The 17213-nt window shown below is 42.6% G+C and overlaps 1 long non-coding RNA gene across 2 annotated transcripts; it reads left to right on the top strand.

Moving 5' to 3' along the window:
• Positions 1 to 723: 723 nt before the first annotated feature.
• Positions 724 to 2651, top strand: LOC147635699 (uncharacterized). 2 transcript variants are annotated; one of them, XR_015266594.1, is made up of 4 exons: positions 724 to 1129; positions 1227 to 1355; positions 2027 to 2064; positions 2147 to 2651. It is a non-coding gene; the product is annotated as an uncharacterized LOC147635699 (long non-coding RNA). The 2 variants fall into 2 exon arrangements; XR_015266595.1 differs by lacking the exon at positions 2027 to 2064 and having other exon boundaries at positions 2147 to 2195.
• Positions 2652 to 17213: the final 14562 nt, after the last annotated feature.

The following is a 17213-nucleotide window of genomic DNA, read 5'->3' on the forward strand; positions in this document are numbered from 1 at the left end:
ATTAGGGCGAGCAGGATTGCAGCTGGGTGACTAATGTTTTGGTGTCTTTGAGCAGTACTTGATTCTCTGCAGCTATTGTTTCCTTGGCCAAGTTAGCATCAAAGGAAGGCACCTCCTTCACCCGTGGTTCTTCTGCTTGGATTTGTTGGGGTTCTTTGAGCAGTGGAACTTGGCCTATGTGGCTAAGCACCTGGGTAAGGAGATCATAGAGGTTGCAGACTTTAGAGGCGTGGGCATCCAGATCTTTGTGGACATGATATTATGCCCAGTCATCCGGCTGCTCCTCATGTATCTTGTGCAATTTATGCAGCTCAATTCTGTTATATCGGTCTACTGGCTTGACTTGGAGCATCACTGCCACCGCTCTACACGCCTTTTCATCTGCTTCCTCCTTAATGTTAGTGTATTCTACTCCATTGTTATGGCACCTCTTCACCTTCATCATAGCTTCACTGCCACCGCTCTACACGCCTTTTCATCTGCTTCCTCCTTAATGTTAGTGTATTCTACTCCATTGTTATGGCACCTTCATCATAGCTTCAAAGGGAAGGTGGCTTCGCTCCATGCTGTGTGTCCTGGCAATTTTAGAGCATCTTTGGTGTGGAGCCTCAGCTTTTGTCCCATCAGGTTTTGTAATCTCCCCTGTATTACTTATATATAAAATATATAATATGTAATATTCAGACGTTACAAATATCTAAAAAAAATAGATTCGAATGGCAGGCCCAAGGCGGTGGGGGATTGAATTTTTGGCGCCAACTTAACTCTTGGCCCGCCCTTCAAGCTTCTCCTTTAAATCCTCCAACCTCCCAAGCACCTCCCTCAGTATCTCACTCACTGCTGCCCACTTGCCAACCAGCCTGCATATCCTCTAAGCTCTAGGCCTTAAGGTCTTCGTTCAGAGTGTTGCGCAGGTGCGCATCCCCCTCGGGCCTCACTACCTCATACCTCAGGCTATACTACCGAGTTAGACTTCAGCCACCAGGGGGGCAGCAGTGGAGGGAGAGGCTGGCCGCTGAGGAGCCAATGCTGGAGCAGTAGCTACTAGCAACACCAGCAAAGCTGCATGCACCACGAGCAGCAGCGGCACCACTAGCAGGCAGCAGGCAAGCCGCAACACCCTGTGGAGGTAAAATTAACGCTGTAGAGTCATTTGGCAGTGGCGGCTGGCGTAAGTTGTAACTTGTAACATGTTTGATCTCCTGTTATTAATGTATTATTATCAGTCTCGACTCTCCAGGCATCGGGCGATCCACGGGTGACGCCATGACGGACTATCAGTCAGAGTCCAAGACTCCACACTAGTACTACACTTCAGGCCTGGAGACTGGCCAACACAACAGGCAAGAGCATCGGTAATTAACTCTATCGCCAACCCCTCTCCACGATGCGCATTGCGTGCATTATCTGTATAGTAACGTTCGCCATTGGTAATTAACTCTATCGTGATTCGCCAACCTGGCAACGATGCTGTCTCAATGTAGTAACGTTTTGCTTGTGTGATTGACTCTATGAGTATAAATATTTTGACTACGGTGCTTAATGGCAACGTCAACGTGTGCTTTGGTTAAACGACTGAATGTACGATTATCTGATTAATGACATTTTGTGATTTCCTTACCCTAGAATTTCACGATTAGACGAAGCAGGCTGTTGTGCAAGGGGGTTAAAAGCGTTAATAAATAATCGGCATGCTAATGAGGGGGTTAAGCATTCCATATATGGACACTAAGTAGAGTTAATTTATTGACATAGGATATTACCCACACTCATTTTTTCTTGATAGAATTATATTTCATTTTAGTAATATTCCATTTTCTCCCAATGTTAAACTATAGGTAGTGTTTAATTTTTTGAGTTATGTATACTCTTCATACTTACATGTAGGCTTGTAGGTAGTGTTTAATTTTTTGAGTTATGTATACTCTTCATACTTACATGTTTAATTTTTTGAGTTATGTATACTCTTCATACTTACATGTAGGCTTGTAGCACAACTTAGTTCACGTTGTTTGGGTGCTTGTAGGTCAAGACATTGGTGTTGCTCATTCCAAGCTGAAGCAAGTAAAAGCAAGTTATGTATACTATTCATTCTTACATGTAGGCTTGTAGCACAACTTAGTTCACGTTGTTTGGGTTCTTGTAGGTTTAAGACATTGGTGTTGCTCATCGGAAGTTGAAGCAAGTAAAAGCAAGCTCTACCTTGGAAGAGTCTAAAAAAGAGATCTCTTAAAACAAGTAAGTACTTAACTTATCTTTTTGAAAGCAATATTTTGAACTTGAAAATGGTGTTTGTTATAAGTAATTGGTAAGTACTTATCTTTTGAAGTCAATAATTTGAACTTGAAAATATGATTTTAAAATGATATTTGTCATAAGTTTAAAAAAAGAAATTTGTACTTCACATGTGTTTTAATATGTTATTATATGACTTACTCAATCTCATCTTAAAACAATCTTTATGCAAGTTGATAAAGCATTGTAGTTATGAGAGAACATAACTCTAATTTACAAAGATTTTCAACACCTTCTTCGTGGAATGAATATTCAAATTTTGGAGGTTTTACAAATACATGATGTGAGATGGTTAGCTAGAAGAAGTGTCATGGTTAGATTGGTAAAATTGATACCAACTATCTTGGGATTTTGGAAGGAAGGAGCTTCTACTTGATATGATAAATTGTTGATATACAAAGTTTTATTTTGTATCTACATGTTTGTTGATATATTACATGACTCGGATATATTAAACAAAAAGTTCTAAGAAGATGTTTTAGATATAACATCTTTCTCCCCATGTATTAAAGTAACTTTGTCATCACTGATGAGGAGAAAAATTTAACAAGACGAATTTACTAAAGACACATTGTACTTGAAAGGCTTCACACAGAAGAAACTCGTAACAACAATGACACACTGTGACATACTAATGATGAAGATAAGAAAAATACGCATACACTTTGTACGTAAGCATTCTAGGTAAAGATAAGAAAAGTATTTAATTAGATAGTGAGGGAGGAAATACTAATGCATGTGTGATTTTGGCTAAAGCTTTTGTACAAAAAATTGTGGATTTCATTAATGATAGGTTTCTAGACATTTACTTTTTCAATGCAATCAAATTGTTTAGTTCTCAATATTATCCGCATGTCTTAAAACAAAAGGAGGAAAGAACCTCTCTTTGGTTGAAAAGAATATTGGAGAAATTTTTAAGTCATGTGGTGGATACTTAAAGATGCAAAAATGAGTTGGATACATTTGTGTATACTATGTACTTGGGATGTGAAGGTATGGCATTTAAGGATGCACAACAGGTATTTTCTTGTACTTCACATTGGCATGGAACATTTCCAAACTTGATGAAGGAAGTTATTCTAATTCTTTCCATTTTATCTATTCATCTATTCCTTGTGAAAAAACTTTTTCAAACAAATTATTATCAAAGATGTTCGTTATCAATGCTTGAAAGTTTGTACTTTAGAAGCACTAATGAGGGTCTCATTACTTGGACTTGAATTGGCAAGTATTGATTCAGAGAAGAGAGCTTGTAAAAGCAAGACGGATACGTGATTTGTAAACTTATTTGATAAGATAAATATTTTGTGAGAGATATCATTATATGTTCTTTACCTTAAAATGTTATATTTTTGGATTCTTTTCTTTATGTTATTTTTAAATTCATGTTAAAGCATCCAAGGGCAAAGGGTGAAAAAAATGAAGTCTTAAATTGACATTTAAGTTGTATACAGATGTCTAAGTTAAAGGGATTTAAGGGATTCAGTATGCAACTTTCCTATTAATTTAAGGCTTCATTTTTTTTCATCCTTGGCTCTTAGATACTTTGACATGAATTTAAAAATAACATAAAGAAGAGAATCCTAAAATACAACTTCTTAAAGTAAAGAGTAACGATAAACAACACATAATTGTCTCTCTCACAAAATATATATCTTGACAAATAAGTTTACAAATCACATATTCGTCTTGCTTTTACAAGCTTCCAATTTTCATAGACTTTCTCATAATCAATACTTACCAATTTGGGTCCAAGTAATGAGACTCTCATTAGTGCTTCTAAAGTATCAACTTTCAAGATTGACACTGAACATCTTTGATAATAATTTGTTGGAGAAGCTCGTCTTACAAGGAATAGTTAAAATGGGAAGAACTAGAACGACTTGCCATAACTTCATCAAGTTTGGAAATGTTCCATGCCAATGTGAAGTACAAGAAAATACATGCCATCATCCATCCTTCAAAGCCATGCCTTCATATCCTAATTACATAGTATCCACAAACGTATTCAACTCATTTTTGCATCCTTGAGCATCCACCACATGATCTCAAAATTTCTCCAATAGTTTATTCAACCAAAGAGATGTTCTCTCCTCCCTTTGTTTTAAGGCATGCAGGTAATATTGAGGACTAAACAATTTGGTTGTATTGAAGAAGTAGATCTCTGGAAACTTATCATTAATGCAATCCATGACCTTCTGCATAAAAGCTTTAGCCAAAATCACATGCATCAATATTTTCTCCCTCAATGTCTAATGAAATACCTTTCTTATCTTTGCCAAGAATGCTTAAGTACAAAAGTGTATGTGTATATTCCTTGCCTTTATTAGTATGTCGTAGTGTGTCATTGTTTATTGCGAGTTTCTTCTATGAAGCCTTTCAAGTACAATATGTCTTTAGCAAATTTCTCTTGCAAAAATTTCCTCCTCACAGTGATGACAAAGTTACTTTAATACATGTGGAGAAAGATATTATATCCAAAACATCTTCTTATATCCAAGTCATGTAATACATCAGTAAACATGTAGATACAAAACAAAACCTTGTATATTTGTCATACCAAGTAGAAGTCTTTCCTTCCAAAGTCTCAAGATAGTTGGCATCAATTTTACCAATCTAACCATGAAACTTCTTCTAGCTAACCATCTCACATCATGTATTTGTAAAACCTCCAAAATTTGAATATTCATTTCACGAAGGTGTTGAAAATCTTTGTGCCTCAAACTAGATGCATCAATCCATGAGTAAATCTTGTTAGCAATCTTATCAACATGTGAAAAGGTAGGTACAAATCTTGATGCATTAAGAACTATTAGAGATTCTCTATGTGTTACATAATGCATACTAATGAGATGAGGAATTACAAGTGTCAACTTTGCAACCAATCCATCATGACAACCAAGCATAGAACTGTCACCATCTGTGGATATATACCCACTAAGCATTGCAACTCAATTACTTTTTCATTTAGCACATCCATGATTGCATTGAATTTGTTTGGGCGCACCCATTATCAACCATGACTAACTTTACAAATTCCATGATGTTCTACATGCCTCTTCCATTCCTAGATAAGAATGATACATAAACAATAAGATGCTTTTCTAGTGCTCTATCAGTTATCTCATCCACCATGATGCCATAAAAAGAACTTGCTTAAGAGTTACTGAAGTTATAAATCTTCCAAGTATTTAGAGATAGAAAATACAAACTCTACTCTCCATCATGTTGGTGTAGAAAGAACAATTCTTTTTGCATGGCATTACATCCACTTCCAATGCATAGATTGAATTGCATAAATTTTCATACTTCATGATTGCTAAGTTTTCCTTTGCAATGAAGTACATTAATTTCATGCGAGCTATGACTCTATTTTTTTCTCCTATTCGTCATAACAACAATATGTTGAGGCATTTTAGTGCCATTTTCACTACACTTTACGTGAGCAAATTTGTGTTCTTTTGAGCACATATGGGTGGTTGCAAGATGAGGTTATCTAGTTTCATGTAGTGGGCGCCCTTGGCTTTAGCTTGAAAACAAGCATTTTTTCAAGAAGAATAGTCAATCTCTCCTAGTTAGGCAAGGAGTTTCACTTCAAGGTTTTCTAATGAAACATCATATGCAAAGTTGGACGCCTAAAACTATAATTTGATCAAATATCCAATAATTGCAAATCTCCTTTTCTTTGGGAACCAAAATTGTATACAAGCCTTGTCGGAGGTTTAGACAGGTACAATGAATGTGAGTAAATTGTCTATAACTTTTACATTATTACTTATGATGTTCTCACTTTGCATATCAAATAACATAGAGCTTAACTTGATTTATCGAGTAATTTTTTATGTGTTCTACTATTTTTTATATTATTTAAAAGGCATTAGAATTGTTAAAAAACATGCTATTTTGTGCTCCCACCACATCTACCATTTAAAATGCTCAAATTATATGGATCTAGTGATGAATGTGGGTATAAGGTAAAATTACAAATCTAACGGTTGGATTTTTGTAGATTTACTTTGGAAAATTTGTTATGAGACTGTGAGAGGTCCATTAAAGCAATTGTAATTTAATTCTAGAAAAAAATATTGAATCTTTCAATCTAAAAACTATAGGGAACAATATGCTTGTTGCCATGAATTTATTGAAAAAATTGACTTAATTTGAGTATGGGAAGGTCCATTTTTAATCCTCCCAAGTGAAAATTCCCATATTGTGTCCACTCTGCCCTTTTCAAGTCTAAAACTAAAACCAATCCTAGTTAGGTTTGGAAATCTAGGCTTGGTAAACTTCAGGACTAGACTTCCCCCCATCCACCAAGTTCAAGAAAAGAGAAAAAGGGTAGCTCATGAGAGAAAGAGAGATGCTTGCAATGTTTGGTCCCCATCGGAGCATGTTTGGGTACGATGGTATGGGGAAGACCCGGATTCTCCATGGCCTCCTAAGCACCAAGAGACTTGAAAAATCTGCACTGGGCGCTAATTACCAATCCAAACATGCTTCAATTATGACAAAACTTTGCAAGCATGTGAGGGTGGGTCCTCCCCACATGCTTGAAAAGTTTGGTTCCCATAGAAGCATGTTTGGGTACGATGGTATGGAGAAGGCTCGGATTTTTCGTGGCCTCTTAAGCACCAAGAGACTTGAAAAAACTGCACTGGGTGCTAATTATCAATCCAAATATGCTCGGATTGTGACCAAACTTTGCAAGCATGTGGGAGTAGGCCCTCCCACGTGCTTGCAAAGTTTGGTCCCTGGGGCCCACTCCCACATGCTTGAGAAGTTTGGTTCCCACCATCAGAGCACGTTTGGGTACGATGGTATCGGGAAGATCCGGATTTTCCATGGCCTCTTAAGCACCCCAAGAGACTTGAAAAATCTGCACTCGGCACTAATTACCAATCCAAACATGCTCCGATTGTGACCAAACTTTGCAAGCATGTGGGGGTGGGTCCCCCCTCCACATACTTGCAAAGTTTAGTTCCCCAACCAAACTTCGGAGCATGTTTAGGTACGATAGTATGGGGAAGGCCCAGATTTTCCATGGCCTTTAAGCACCAAGAGACTTGAAAAATCCTCACTGGGCGCTTATTACCAATCTAAACATGCTCCGATTATGACCAAACTTTGTAAGTATGTGGGGGTGGGTCCCCCTCGACATGCTTGCAAAGTTTGGTCCCCAACATTGGAGTATGTTTGGGTACGATGGTATGGGGAAGGCCCAGATTTTCCATGGCCTCTTAAGCACCTAGAGACTTAAAAAATCAGCACTGGGCGCTAATTACTAATCCAAACATGCTTCGATTGTGACCAAACTTTGCAAGCAAGTGGGGGTGGGCCTCCTTACATACTTGCAAAGTTTGGTTTCCCATTGGAGCATGTTTGGCTACGATGGTATTGGGAAGGCCTCGAATTTCCATGGTCTCTTGAGCATCAAGAGACTTAAAAAATTCGCTCTAGGCGCTAAATACTAACCCAAACATGCTCCGACGAGAACCAAACTTTGCAAGCATGTGGGGGTGGGCCTCCCCACATGCTTGCAAAGTTTGGTTCCCATTGGAGCATGTTTGGGTACGATGGTATGGGGAAGGCCTGGATTTTCCATGGCCTCTTAAGCACCAAGAGACTTGAAAAATCCACACTAGGCGCTAATTACTAACCCTAACATGCTCCGATTGTGACCAAACTTTGCAAGAATGCGGGGGTGGGTCCCCCCCACATGCTTGGAAAGTTTGGTCCCCATCGGAGCATGTTTTGGTACGATGGTATGGGGAAGGCTCGGATTTTCCATGGCCTCTTAAGCACCAAGAGACTTGAAAAATCCGCACTGGGCGCTAATTACCAATCCAAACATGCTCCGCAAACTTTGCAAGCATGTGGGGGTGGGTCCCTCTACATGCTTGCAAAGGTTGGTCCCCATCGAAGCATGTTTAGGTGGTACGATGGTATGGGGAAGGCCTTGATTTTCCATGGCCTCTTAATAAGCACTAAGAGACTTGAAAATCCACATTGGGCGCTAATTACTAATCCAAACATGCTCTGATTGTTGTGACCAAACTTTGCAAGCGTGTGGGGTGGGCCCCTCCACATGCTTGCAAAGTTTGGTCCCCGGGGCCCACCCCCACATGCTTGTAAAGTTTGGTCTCCATTAGAGCATGTTTGGAGACTTGAAAAATCCGCACTGGGCGCTAATTACCGATCCAAACATGCTCCGATTGTGACCAAACTTTGCAAGCAGGTCGGGGTGCCCCTCCCTCCTCCCCACCCACATGCTTGCAAAGTTTGGTTCCCATCGGAGCATGTTTGGGTATGATGGTATGAGGAAGACCCGGATTTTTCATGGCCTTTTAAGCACCAAGAGACTTGAAAAATCCACACTGGGCACTAATTAGCAATCCAAACATGCTCCGATTATAGCTAAACTTTGCAAGCATGTGGGGGTGGGTCCCCCCCACATGCTTGCACAGTTTGGTTCCCTCGGAGCATGTTTGGGTACGATGGTATGGGGAATGCCCGGAGTTTCCATTGCCTTGGTAAGCACCAACAGGCTTGAAAAATCTGCACTGGGCGCTAATTACCAATCCAAACATGCTTCGTGACCAAACTTTTTAAGCATGTGGGGGTGGTCCCCCCCCACATGCTTGCAAAGTTTGGTTCCCATCGGAGGATGTTTGGGTATGATAGTATGGGCAAGGCCTCCAATATCCATGGCCTCTTAAGCATCAAGAGACTTGAAAAATCCGCCTTAGGCGCTAATTACTAACCCAAACATGCTCTGACTCATGACCAAACTTTCCAAGCATGTGGGGGTGGGCTCCCTCCCACATGCTTGCAAAGTTTGGTTCCCATTGGAGCATGTTTGGGTACGATGGTATGAGGAAGGCCCGGATTTTCCATGGCCTCTTAAGCACTAAGAGACTTGAAAAATCTGCACTGAGCGCTAATTACTAACCCAAACATGCTTCGATGCAAGCATGTGGGGATGGACCCTCCCTCACATGCTTGCAGAGTTTGATCCCCCATCGGAGCATGTTTGGGTGCAATGGTATAGGGAAGGCTCTGATTTTCCATGGCCTCTTAAGCACTAAGAGACTTGCAAAATCCGCACTGGGTGCTAATTACTAATCCAAAAATGCTCCTATCGTGACCAAACTTTGCAAGCACGTGGGGGTGGGTCTCCCCCACATGCTTGCAAAGTTTGGTCCCCATCGGAGCATTTTTGGGTAGTACGATGGTATAGGGAAGGCCCGGATTTTCCATGGCCTCTTAAGCACCAAGAGACTTAAAAAATCCGCACTGGGCGTTAAGTACTAATCCAAACATGCTCCGATTGTGACCAAACTTTGCAAGCATGTGGGGGTGGGTCCCCCCACATGCTCGCAAAGTTTAGTCCTTGGGATCCACCCCCACATGCTTGCAAAGTTTGGTCCCCATCGGAGCATGTTTAGGTACGATGGTATGGGGAAGACCCGGATTTTCCATGGCCTCTTAAGCACCAAAAGACTTGAAAAATCCGCACTGGGCGCTAATTACCGATCCAAACATGCTCCACAAACTTTTCAAGCAAGTGGGGGTGGGCCCCTCCACATGCTTGCAAAGTTTGGTTCCCATCTGAGCATGTTTGCGTACGATGGTATGGGGAAGACTCGGATTTTCCATGGCCTCTTAAGCACCGAGAGACTTCAAAAATCCGCACTGGGTGCTAATTACCAATCAAAACATGCTCCGATTGTGACCAAAATTTGCAAGCATGTGGGGGTGGGCCTCCTCCACATGCTTGCAAATTTTGGTTCCCATTCGAGCATGTTTGGGTACGATGGTATGGGGAAGACCCGGATTTTCCATGGCCTCTTAAGCATCGAGAGACTTTAAAAATCCACACTGGGCACTAATTACCAATCCAAACATGCTCCAATTGTGATCAAACTTTGCAAGCATGTGGGGGTGGGTCCCCTCCCCATGCTTGCAAAGTTTAGTCCCCATCAGAGCATGTTTGGGTACGATGGTATGGGGAAGGTCCGGATTTTCCATGGCCTCTTAAGCACCAAGAGACTTGAAAAATCCGTACTGGACACTAATTACCAATCCAAACTTGGTCTAATTATGACCAAACTTTGCAAGCATGTGGGGGTGGGTCTCCCCCACATGCTTGCAAAGTTTGGTCCCCATCGAAATATGGGGAAGGCCCAGATTTTTCATGGCCTCTTAAGCACCAAGAGACTTGAAAAATTTGCACTAGGCGCTAATTACCAATCCAAACATGCTCCGATTGTGACCAAACTTTGCAAGCATGTGGGGGTGGGTCCCTCCCACATGCTTGCAAAGTTTGGTCTCTATATCGGAGCATGTTTGGGTAGTACAATGGTATAGGGAAAGTTCGAATTTTCCATGGCCTCTTAAGCACCAAGAGACTTGAAAAATCTGCACTAATCCAAACATGCTGTGCTTGTGACCAAACTTTGCAAGCATTTGGGGGTGGGTCCCCCCCACATGCTTGCAAAGTTTGGTCCCCATCGGAGCATGTTTGGGTATGATGGCATGGGGATTTTCAACAAACAATATGATAGCCAAAGTGTTAAAAAAATTAAAAAATCAAAAATATCAACTAAAATATAATGATACTCAATAATAAAAAAACTCATAATGATATAAACATCAAATAAGTACATCAAAATATGAGCTAACCCAACTACTCTGGGTTTAGCCACTAACTCAAAAGATCAAGGCATAATGAAAATGAGCTATCCTAGCTAGTTTGAGGTTAGTCACTGCCCATAAATCTAAGTACAATGTAAGTGAGCTAACCCAGCTAGTTTGAGTTTAGTCACTATAAAAAACGGCTACCCAATCAAAATTGTCATCTCTAACTACTGGTCGACGTGCGCGTTGAGGTTGCTGTGCACATCGAGGAGGCTGTGCCAGCTATACGGGGGTTTATCGAATATCTGCAGGGAGGTTTGCCTCAAAGGCAAGATCATGAGCTGGTGCCGGTGTACTCGGGAGCTCATGAGTCCCATAAGCTGCTATAGCCCTCTCCCTATCTCTACGTCGTGCTACTGCAAGACATCTCTATCTATAAACCCAAAATCTGTAATCAGTAATGGTACGTGTTTGCCACTCTACACGTGTAAGCTCCTCTGTTGTAAGGACATGCTGCTCATGAGAAGCAGTGCTGTTAGCACTATCACTCGAGGTGCCATTAGGACCAGCACCACCCACACGCTCATATGCTCTGATCTGGCTCTCGTGAAAAGGACTCTCTGGTATGCATCAAACTCATGTGCTTAATCTTTGGAGGCACCTCAGGCTCCTGATCTCTGTCGGTGGCGTCAAGTCCCAAGTTAGTAGTAGCTGAGGTAAAATCAAGAGGCCTGTCAGATCTAGCATCTACTCGAGGGAAACCTCAGTGAAGATCGTCAATGCCCAAAACTCTGTATGTCGCTAGGTCGACGCATGCGCACGGCAAGAGGGACATGCTGAGAAGCGTACTAGCTCCTGGGTGATGCAAGATAAATGAAAAAAATGTCCACATCCCAAAGCATATCCACCAGTACTGTCAATGTCCTTGATACAAAGAGTGCAGCAAGCATCACGGAGGAATGGTGGTGCATCGTGAGGGAGAGGTCGTCAAAAAACCTCTATAAGAGACCGTGGTATAAAGGCAAGTAGGACACTATCACGTCTGAGGATCTGGAGAACTCCCGAACATGTAGTATCAACTGCTTTGCCCTATGCTGTGCAATCCGCTCCATAATCATGTGCTGCTGCGCCTTAGCTCTAGAACTCTCTACCTCAGTCCGAGCCTACACAAAAAGTAAAGCATAAAAATAATTGATTAGTCTCTCTCATTAGGTATTACTTAAAGAAATTTATAACTTAGGACCTTATGTATAACTCTTTTACGTGCAAGAGAAACCTATCTGCTGGATGTCAAACTCTCTCGCATGCCGTGCCTCTGCAATAGCTGCCTCTGCCGTCTGCAATGTAGCTCTAAGGCGGTCAAAATCTCCGCTCTCGCCTTTGCCGTCTCTGCAATGCAGCTCTAAGGCGGTCAATCTCCGCTCTCGCCTCTGCCGTCTCTGCAATGCAGCTCTAAGGCGGTCAATCTTCGCTCTCGCCTCTACTAACTCTTGAGTGAGTCTCTCATCAGTGGTAGGTATGGGACCCTACGTGACACAATCAACCATGCCGCTCATGTAAAAATATAGAAAAGTACATATAAACATGTAAATAAATGACTAAAAAAACTTAAGAAGTAATAAATGTGTAAATACCTCGACATCTGTCGTCGGTAGTGATCGTGAGAACAAGCGCACCACGTGCTGGATGCTCTCCGTGTGGTACTCCGTATGTCGATGCTAACCTGGGTGCCAAGAGCCTCGACTGTCGACATAGGCACAAATGTCGGATTTGTAGGAGCTACACGAAGGACTGGTGGAGGCCGCCTACCCTGGTCCTCGAGACGGCCTCGACTAGCACCACCACCAGGAGGCCGATGGCTAGTGTAATCCACCTCCTCCCTTAAGACAAACTTTGCATATAATTGCTTTGCGAAGTATATGGGAATTTGGCGGTTGTTCGGTATCCTTCCATATGCGACAACATATCGACTATAGATATGTGCCGCCATACGAGGATGCGAACACCGCAAAATAGTAAGGGGCTTGCCCACCCCAGGCCTCATCCCACGGAGGAAAAGATCTAAGTAAGCTCCATCCCTAATTGGACCAAGATCACAGACCTGACGATATGTCAGGCCATGTGACACAGGAGCAGTGCGATGGTGGGCTATCCACTCATCTACATAAACAATATTGTGAAGGCTACGAAGGGATAAAAACATCGCCTCTAAGTCTGCCACTATATGTAATGTAGAGGGTGTGTCTCTAGCACTCCTACATGGATAGCTGCCGCTAACTCGCGGTCTATTTCCGCGCGTGATGAGGTCCACAATAGACGAGCGGCCCTCCTCGCGTGACTCCATTCTAAAACCTAAGCCTAACACAAAGGTCCAATGTGAAAGGTCCAATGCTTAGTGCTAAGTAGCACTAATGAAGCTATAAAACAATGTTAATGGGCCCACTAATGCTAATCCAAATCAAGAGAGTAAGGAGAGTGAAAATGACTTTTGACAATGAGGCAAAAAAAAAACTTTTCCGGTTTTATAACCTCGAACAAGGTTCGATGGTATCATGCACTTTAGGGTTTGTAAGATGTACACTCCGAATTATAGGGTTAGTGAGACAAACGGCCAAGATACGCACTTAATTTTAGGGTTGATGAAGGATCGACCGCCTGAGATTTAAATTTAGTATCTTGTTCGAGGTACATGGATGGCTTAGGTTTTAAGTCATTACCACGATTGAGGTATGTTTGACGGGTCGAGATTCATTTAATACCTCAATCGAGATATTTAAACGACTGGGATCGCATCTTCAAATGTGCGTGAATGGACGGGTCGGATTTTGTAGATGAACCTCGGTCGAGGTTTTTAAACGGTCTTGATTTCATCTCTATACCTCGAACGAGATATGTGGACGGATGAGATTGCATCTCTATACCTCGAACGAGGTATTTCAATGTTTGAGATTTTATTTCAATATCTTATTCGAGATATGTGGACGGTGGAGATGGGCTGGTCAAATATGCTAAATGTACATTTGAGCGGTGTGTCTAGGGGGATACAACGTGGCATTGATGTGGATCCGAGTGGCATGAATATCTCGATCGAGATAGTGTGGTGGCGATGACCTGTACTGGTGAAATGGATGATGACTGGAAACCCAGACTTGCTAACGTGGCATTAGTTGGTATCTCGTTCGAGATATGTTGCTTTAGGCTTGGGAGGCACGTGTCGTGTTTTAATTGATGGCGATATGACGATCGAGGTACTTTGCCCGAGATGCGTGGATGTCCCAATTTTAGAGAGAATGAACGAAAGTGAGTACCCTCATCTTGCAACCACCCATGTGCTTGTACATCTTTTTCCCTTTCCCTAATAAGGTCCCTTTACTCTATATGTTTCACCATACACATTTCATACATTCTTCCTTTTCATACACAATCATTTTTTGAAAGGTGAATTTTAACTCCCACCTTTTTTTATATTTTTGATGACAATTCTTCCTGTTTGAAGGTTCTTGCTCATTCACTTTGTTAGATGATACTACTAAACTATCATGCATCCCACCAAACATTTCCAAATCATTATTGACATCATCTTCATTGCTTTCAGTTTCAAAATCATCCATCTCGAAGTTGGCGTGCCAAATAGATTATGCATCATCTCTTCGCTTGACTTGTTCTGTAATTGTGAAGCACCTAGCATTTGAAATAGTGCACGCTGACTCATTTCGGTCTAAGAAATGTGCAAATACTCTCTCTCTACCTGCGTTTTTGCATCATGGTGCGTTTTTGCATCACAAGGTCTTCAAGAGTGTTTAGGGCTGAAAGAAGACTACCCAGAGCTTCCGCGCGTTACACCTCCCCACCCGCTATGAGAGGTAATGGAGAATCCTCCCATCGTCGGGCATATATAGGGGTTGCCTGTTTCACACATGCCCAACCGCCCATCCACAGAACCCCGCACTAGGCGTCCTCACCCTGGAACCCCAGCTCACTCGCTGTCCATGCTCTAGTGCACGGTCTCAAAGCCGATCGAGTCTCCCATACATAGCTGCCTACGGGCTACGTAATAGCCATCTTCTTATATCTTACCTGCTGGAACTAACCATGAAGCTTTATGGCAGAGGGTAGCAAGTAATAATGATTTTAGCTGTTCCTGGAAGATAAAATAGCAACATTGAAGACCCAACAATTTTGCAAACACCACCCATCCAGGGACTGCTCACACGCTCCCGCTAGTCGAGCTGGTGTCGACTTGCAGTAACCAGTTCATGCACGCGCAAAAGGAGTGCTGGGTAGTTGGTGCAGTTAATGCAAAAAGGGGGCTGGTTGAACCAGAGAAAAAAGCCAGTTTTTTTATCACCAACGCAGAGAAAACCATAGCCGAATCTCTAACCCTAACTTGCCTCCTGCCCTAGTAGGGCAGGATGTTCTCCCCCTCCTTTCCCAGTCCTCTCTCCTTTCTCAACCGGAATGCGTCGACTCCGAATCCTGCTCCCGCTAATGCCACTATAGCAAATGCATGGGACTCTTCTAATCCTTTGCCTCACCGTACTTCACTGCTAGTGTCCAACGTCCCAGCAGGCTCCCCTATCCCGCTAAAGGATCAGGATGCTTTAGGCGACCTTGACCCCCTGTTTCGGAAGGTTCTACCTGTGGAATACGCAGATAAACTCCATCAGGCCATTAGAGCTCGCAATCAACTCCTGGAGAGACGGAAAACCCTCTCACTTGTAGTAAGAGTAGCACGATCCACGTGTAGCTCAATCCAATGGGATTTGCATCCCTGTCGGAGCTAGGGATTCGACCCGTACCGGTGCACAAGAGCTTATCCACAAATGGAGAGAATGCTCATGGCTACCATCACTTGACACTAGACTAAGCATACACACAAGCTCAACTTGTCCTCATTCCTACACACCCATTCATTCACAAATACAAGCAAGAGGAATACAATCACTATGCACTCAAGCAAAGAGAAAGATCTCACTCCACTCCTATCTTCCTACAAGCATGCATACATTCAAGCATCAAGCTTCCATGAAAGCTTCAAATCAATCCATGTACTCAAAAATGAAATACTAAAAGCATGCATAAGAGTAAAATGATTAGAGTAGAGGATGAGAATGACTCATGACATTGCTAATGATTCAATGAAGAGATTTATCTCATACAAAGATGTAGATGGGGTGAGAGAAGAGTCTTCACCTCTATGGAGAAGAGGGAGAGTAGGTCTCTCAAAGGAGCTCTTGCATGAACTAAGCCCAAAGTGTGTCTAAGCTCTCAAATGAGCCACCTTTTATACAAAAATTCTAGGACTCCCATAAGTCCCCATGTGGGATTATTGTGAAGCCCTCTCCCACATTCATCTACAAAGTGGAACTCTTTTCAAGAGCCCTAAGTATCGTTTTTGTTGCATCCTGGTATTGATCTTCATTTGCAAGCAACAACTCCTCCTACAACAACTCCCCAACCCTCTTGCGTCCCATGAGAATGGCATCCCCCTTCATCCCCTCCAGTCAGCAGTCCAGAATCCGCTTTTTGCTGATGGAGGTCCTGGCCATGCTCCAACAGGTAAGCCCTCGATCATCCTCCCCTCTGGTTATGTTCGAAGGCTCGAGCAGTCCCTTGAACAGAAGGCCCTGATAGGCCTGTTGGCTGGTCCCAGACCCCCCTGTTGAACACCTCAAAAATTGGATTAGGCAACAATGGAACCCCAGAGGGATTTACCTTGAAGCTATTCAGTGTCTCCCTAAGAACCACTTCTTATTTGTTTTTAAAGACCGTGCCATGGCTATGGAGGCTCTAAGTGCAGGCCAATGGGTACTCAGGAACTCCCCGCTATTGCTGTTCAAATGGAACAGGACCTTTAACCCTGAGGTTTTGGCCATGCGTAACTATCCGGTATGGGTAGAGTTCCCAAACTTACCTCTTCATCTCCATCAGCTGGTAGGCGCTATAGCAGCCAAACTTGGAAAGGTGTTAGCAGGGCGTCAAAGAGAGAATTTCTACAATCCCGCGCCTGGCACCCCTAGGTATTGGTAGAGATGGACATCTCCCTCCCCTCGGCTCTGCCTTCTACCATAGATATCCACATAGATGATGGGGAATCATTCCAACAACCTATAGAGTACAAGTACCTACCAAAAAGCTGCTTTTTCTGTGGCAAAACAGGCCACTTTGTTAGTGATTGCCCCAGCAAGCAACCCCCAATGGCCCCAGGGAAAGAAGCTGCCTCTCCCAACGCCCCCCCCTCAGATGACACTTCCGAACCTAAGTCAAAAGGCTCCCCTAAA

Source organism: Cibotium barometz, chromosome 9 (assembly GCF_041138505.1).
Source record: "Cibotium barometz isolate CiBa-2024 chromosome 9, ASM4113850v1, whole genome shotgun sequence".
In the NCBI taxonomy this organism is placed as follows: Eukaryota; Viridiplantae; Streptophyta; class Polypodiopsida; order Cyatheales; family Cibotiaceae; genus Cibotium; species Cibotium barometz.